Source organism: Myripristis murdjan, chromosome 21, assembly GCF_902150065.1.
Source record: "Myripristis murdjan chromosome 21, fMyrMur1.1, whole genome shotgun sequence".
Classification (NCBI taxonomy): Eukaryota; Metazoa; Chordata; class Actinopteri; order Holocentriformes; family Holocentridae; genus Myripristis; species Myripristis murdjan.
Window position 1 is genome coordinate 16284645 of NC_044000.1, and position 6972 is coordinate 16291616.

Consider the following 6972-nt stretch of genomic DNA (forward strand, 5'->3'; position numbering starts at 1 on the left):
TGTCACTAAATGAAGGCTGCCAGGTTAATTTTCAATTTTTTTTCTCTGCACTTGAAACAAGACAAAACCTTGGAACCCTTCACCAGCTCTAATTCAGATTGATTGAATCCACTCATGGCCACAAGGGGAGTCATCTCACTGTAGTTTTTTCTGTTTTATATGCTGTGAGTGCACACTTTGAATAGCACTGTACATGCTGAACTGACTGACACCGCTGATGAAAGTTGCTTTATTTTTATTAAGCACATGGCATTGCATATGGTGTCATGAGGTCCACCACGGGTGCAGAGGTGTTAATATAGTCGTGGACAGAATGCCATGCCGGTGCATCTGTCCGGTCCTGTGGATTAGGAGGGTAAAGGGTGTGGAAAGGGTCTGGACACTCTGCAGGCCTCAGTCTAGTTGTCAGGAGGTTGTGGAAGCCCATGCGTTCCTGCAGACCACACAGTTGTGTTTACAGAGGCTTAATTATTCCCCCCACTGCATGACTGCCCCACAGTTCACTCTGAGTCTACCATGAGCCCTCACATCCCACTGCACCTGTCTGCAAATACTCACACAATACAGAGCAGATCAGGGATTCTCAAACTTTTTTTTCATGTCGACGACCCCCAAGGCACATATGGCAGGCCGCAGACCCACATGACTTTAACCCAGGGGACCCCATGTCAGAAGAATTTTGCTATTAATTTAGTATTGGGTTATCTCTCTACACCGCATCGATAAAGTCATTGTTATACACTGAGATCAGGATCATTTTTAGTGAACTAAATTGTAAAATTAAACATTCCTAATTTTGGTGGAGACCACCTAGAATCCCCCCTGGGACCCCTGTAAGTTCCTTCAACCTCACTTGTAGCACCACTGGGCTAGATTAATCCAATGTCTATTTAAAAAAAAAAAAAATTTTATCCCAGGTATGTGGCTCCACAGTTTTTAAGAATGTGAGAAAACATGATACATACTTGAATGGCCCTCACTGCAAGATTGTGATCTCATGTGAAACATTATTACAATGCTATTCATTCGATTTTTTTCTCATTAACGTTAGGATTTCTCTGTTTTTATTTACTATAATTAGGCCCTGCCTTAGTTCAATGTGTGCTCTTCACTTCCGACATGAATGCCCATTACAAGAAGCATCAATAGTGATCTTATGTTCGAATGACTGTGCATGACGCCGAGTGACAAAATAAGCGTTTCCACATCAGCTGACCCATGAGGTAGATTTTTTCCAACGATTTCTGAGAGGCCATTTTTCATGGGCTACTTGAGTGTGCATTTCTGATGAATAAAACAAAATAGTTTCCTGCGATTTAAATATTTCTGTCCACCCTCTTGTGCTTTCAGTCCACCTCAGACATTATGAAAAAGCGCCCCGCTGTAGATGAAAGGTACGTGATACTTGAGGTCAAAAAGAAACAATTATGATGTCATCACGGCTTATTGTATCACCTGGCGTTACAGTGACACGTGTTCCCCCGGTCCACTGTGTTAAAATTGATCTGTTCTCTACATTCACGCTGGCGAACAAGCACAGATTGAAAAAGCTGCGTGTGGACTGTAAAACTAATATGCTCTGCGACTTGTCTATTGCAGGTTATTCTCTCTCCGCAGTCAGTCAACTATTCAGATGCAGTGAATTGAAATCTAAAGAAAGCAGTGCCGTTTCTCCCGGAGTCCAGGCTATTGCAGTGGACCCCAGCAGTCATTTGCCGTGCCTCTGCACAGGGGACCCAGGTTGTCTATTATGTAGAGTCAGGGTAGAGATTGACTGCAGGAGGCTGATTTATACCCGAAATTTGGATTTCAGTCTCAGCCCCGGTGCACGTTTGATATTTTGCAGCGTGCATGTGCATATAGGACATGGTTATTGCCAATATTCTGCGAAATGACAACAGTGTCCAATTTGACTTGAATATTTGGTTTCACCTGTTGGCATGTGTGTGCTACTGTTACCTTATGGCGCCTCCCCAGCGCTGCACGGAGACAGACAGACAGGGGGGTTTGGACTCGGGCCCAGCTGTACTGAAGGACCCGCCGAACATGATCCCTGTGTGGAGGAACTGCAGCGTCTTAGCCGCCGGGTTCCCAGGAGGGAGCGGGGCAGGGAAGCCGGAGTGGCCCACCACTGTTCTTCTTATCGTGTTCCCATTTCTTTTGTGCTCCCTGGTTACCCACATACCCCGCGGCTACTGAGCTCTCCTCCGCCATCAATGAACCTGGCCGCTCCCTTTCTCTGCTAAATGAGTCCTCTTTAAGATAATGTTTGATGCGCTGACAGCCAGAACCAAAACACTGTAAGAGAAACCGAGTTTGACATCTTTTAATTGTGTGTCAGAAAAGTAGTGATTGTGAGTCATGAACTGGTTCGAGATCATGCTGCTGATATGGTAATTTGCTTAAGTGAAGGATGTGATGAAAGTGGTGGTGTTGAGAGCTTAGTGGTAGGAATCCCAGGAGAGCAGCGTGTTAGTGGTTCCCCTCTTCCATAAACATGTCAAGATTCCTCACAGCAGTGCACATTTCAAGAACTATTTGTTTCGGTCAGTTGCATTCAGTGGAGAAGAAGCAACAATTAGCCACAATATGAAAAATTAAACCCTTTCTCTCTTTTTTTTTTGAACAAAATACTTTTCCCCTACAGAAAATATTTAGTCTCCTGCTATAAAAAAAGACATGGTTCTTCATCATGTTGTAGAATAGATGGCAGATGTGCATAAAATGAATAAGTGTTGGGGATGAATGTGCCAATGTTTTGCAATATTCATGGTAATTGATTTCCATCTGTGTATGAACAGAGCTTGTTGTTGTGATTGCATCTGTCGGCTAAATGATTTAGGACCGTGGAGCATTTTGAAATCAAACATGTATTAAGCTGGATTTCTATTTGGATGACATGAAAATAGATTAGTGGTGCACATAATGCACTGGATTTTGTTATAGTGATTGACAGTGAGTGAACAGCCCCAGTACAAGACTTGTTATTTTTGTCACAAGTGATGCGTGTTGGTATGGCTAAACATAGAAATTAAGCTTTCCTTTACTACAGCTCAGTAAATATCCGATTTTATAGCCACAAACAATACTTTGATGTTGAGAGACTTCAGTTCTTTGTCATGTTAATCTGATTAATTTATTGTGTCTTTTTGACCTTTCCTCCTTGTTTTATGTTCTGTTTTTTTTTTTTTAATTGGCTTGAACAAATGCAAATGACCACATGCTATTCGAGTGAACATATGTGATTATTAATGACTGCAACCTGCAGTGACATTTGGTTTTGATTTGCTCGATGTGGAGTACACACTGTACTGCAGCGTGACCTAAGAACATTTATCAGGGTGCTGGGGTTTTTTTGTTGCTGAAATTTAAGCGGGCCTGGATTGACTTAATGTGTACTGTAAATAAAAGTGGGGTTGTGGAAAATTATTAGGTGCATGAATGTGAAATGTGCACCATTCAGGATACTGTAGAGGTGCATGGAGGCTTTGATGGCAACCTAGTTGTGAGTTTTGGTGAGAAATCAGCAGAAAACACTGAGGATGGGGCTGCACATGAATGGCTCCCTTGACCAGCCGCCGTTTATCAGGACCTGCTTTCCTGTGCAGGGCCTGCCTGAATATTAATCTCTTAAATGAGCCATGCTTTGGACTTGGATGAACACGTACTCACTAGATGTAGTTTTCTAATTAAAACTGTCCCATTGGGCTGTAATTGGTGCCATGCTATCTGTGGTTGCGATGGAGCCGTATGGGAGGGGAGCGAGGAGGGGTTGGTGTGAGATGGTATCAGGCCGAGGAGACAGGAAGCCTCTGTGTAATCTTGTCAGGTTGGAGATCGCTGCTGTGATCAGGCTGACTGGGGTCTTCTTGTCTGCTGCAGCTGGAGCTTTACGACGGCTACAGTGAACTGCTGTGAACCTCTCTCATTTGACAAGTTTATCTAACGTTGTTTCCACCGCAGCCCCAACTTCACCTGGCTGCTCACATCTCGGTGTATATTCAACCTTGAGCAGAAAGAGAGCACAGTGGATCGCCTGTTATGGTTTTGATCAATTCATACTGTGTGTCTGAGCACATAAAAAATACAGGGATATGTTTGTTTTGCTTTATGTCAGACCTCAGGGGTGGGTGGTTTAGGGCAGTGGTTCTCAAAATGTGGTCCAGAAACCCTCAGACGTCCCCGGGGGGCTTCTAGCCGTCCTCAGCAAAATGAGGAATAGTTTAATTTCCCTATAAATTAATTTACTAGAAATTCATACAAAACCCAAAAAAACTCAGTAGTGATTATTTTAACATATGCTTTAATCTCAAACCTTGCCAGTGTACAAGCATGGTATCTCAATAATTTAATACTTAACACAAAGCAAATAATCTTTTCCTATCAGGACCCCTGCAGCAAAATCACTTCAAATGAAGGCCTGCAGCTTAACAAAAATCAACATGGGGGGCCTGGACCTTGAAAAAGTGTGAACACACCCCTGGTTTAGGGCCTCACAGGATAGCATTAGGTACGTCTGAATACAACGTTTTTTCTCTGCTATGGCCACAGGAGCAAGAATTCAGTTAGATCAGATAGTTTGCACAGTTTTAAATTCTGTTTTTCCTCTTTGTCCGATGTTGTCAGTTTCATGCGAAACCCTGAACCACAAGAAACGATTCCAATGTTAGAACTGGCCAGAGGGAAGTCTGACTGAGAAGATTATCTTTTCTATGCTGATCGTCTGAACAAGTGAAGTAACACAGTTAGACAGCGGCGGTATTGAGACTTTTAAGCCGGTGTGCCTTTATGCTTCATGCTTTACACCAAGCTGGATAATTATGAGAACATCCAAATCGGTAGCAAGGATCGAGAAAAATTAAACAAATCCACAAGAGGAGTAGTTTCTCCCCTACAACAACAGTAATAGTTGTGTAAGGGGGCGTGTATGTGACCATCAGAAAATGACAAATGCTCAGTAAACCTGAACTGTATATAAGAATCAGGGGACAGTGAGAAGAGTACTATTACATTACACATATGTCACTCACAATACAATAACAAAACACTCGCAGGACCCCAGTCTGAAAAGCTGTGAAGCTCTCCCAGTGTATTTTCCAGCTGAACCCAAGCTTAGTAAGTAAATAGGAATGTTGCATACAGACACACACTGACATTTGCCAGATGCTCTGTGCTAATTAGGGCCAAGTATTCCCTCTTGTATGGAGTGTGTGAGAAACCATAAGAGCACCGCTGCCCGACCTATCAGACCTGACTCGGGTGGAGTTCTGTGTTTGCACTCCAAACATTTGAGCATAACAAACTCTGCTTTGTTATTTGCTTTGTGGACCAGGACTGTTGTTCTGTGCAGGAATTTGTCATTTGACTTTTCCGACGTGGGAAGTGCATATGTTGCAATTTTCTTTTGGTTTTATGGCTTGTTAAGTAAGGATCCCCTTTAATTGGGGTTTGAATGAACAAAAGCACTGTGATAGCTGTAAATGAATGTGCCTTACTTAAAAAAAAATACAAGTTGTTATTACATTCTGTCTTAAAATCTTGTTTTTCGCAAAACAGTGGAAAGAAATTTGCCGATGAGATGAGATAATCCCACTTGTTTCCAATGCTAATCAACTTGCTTTCAAAATTTCCTTGAATCAGGAGTCATTTTCTTTATCAGTAGAGTGATCTGACTTTTTCTGCTTTATTTCAACATATTTATCCTTTTTCCCCAGAAAAAATCCTGAAACAAGTGATACTGCACTGGAAACATATGTGATTATCTCATCCCACTGTCAGATTTTTTTTTCACTTGTTTGAAGAAAAACAAGATTTTCAACACTTAATATGAGAGACTAAACAGCTTGTTAAGATGACATTTTTGCAGCGGGGCGGTCTGTCTTGGTCTGAAAATCTCCCTATGATGACTGGAACAGAGACTGGGTCCTCCTCGAAGCTACGATGCATAAGCAGTTATTGCTCTGCCTCCTGCTGTATGCACAGCCAGACTGTGTGATTAAAGATCCTTCACGGCTTTAAAGATGAACTGTTCAGCAGGTTCTTGCTGTAGACCGCTGTGCCTTTGTGGATGAGGCACAAACAAATGCAGCAACATGTGCTGAGCAGCAATAAGCCATCGCTCCTCTGGTGAACAGTTGAACATCCCTCCCACATATGAAATTTGATCATTCGTCAGCCAACCTGCAGGTGTTCAAATCTAAGCCCTCATACCACCTTCAGGTTTACCAATATAATCTATGCAAAGAATCGGCCCACTTGTCAGCGTAACGACCCTAAGCCCCCTCTGCAAGGTTGTGGTGGTGGGTGGGTGGGTGGGGATGTGGAGGCACAGAGCAGGAAGTGAAAGGAGACCTGAAAGCTCCAGCCACCCACAGACCCACCCTCCCTCCTCACCCTCCCAGGCTACAGCGTGGCTCTGTGTCCTGGCTCCTGTCCAGGTTCTGGCGCTGTGATGGGGAGGGTCATGCTTGTGTCTGACCCCAGCCCTGCATGTTGGATGTTGTTATTATTAGTGCTCCATGCCCCCCGGGCTGGCAGTCACCAAAAGCAGGAGGAACTGCTGGGCTCTGGAGAGGCTCTAGACCTGGGGAGCAGCTGTGTGGGTTAGAGGCTGAGGGGGCCCCCTACACCCCCTCGGTCCCATGGGAGCGCTGCACCGACCCGCCAGGAGGTAGAACTTGGAGGAACTGTTTTTTATACATACTCACAGCATAACCTCATCATGCACCTCTGCACACCAGCACCAGACTTTTTCTTGCTAGGAGGACCAACATGAACAAACTCCACTTTGTGGGCACATTGCACAAGTCCCTTTACCAGTGACGGCTCCAAGTCAGTACATTTATTTATAAATGTATTTCTGAATGTACCTGTGGATTTTAGTCTCAACCCTGAGGCATATAGGCTGAACAGTGCATATGCTGTAGACTTTTTTTTAATTTGTGCAGGCCATTGGAGGCTTTGTCAATGAAT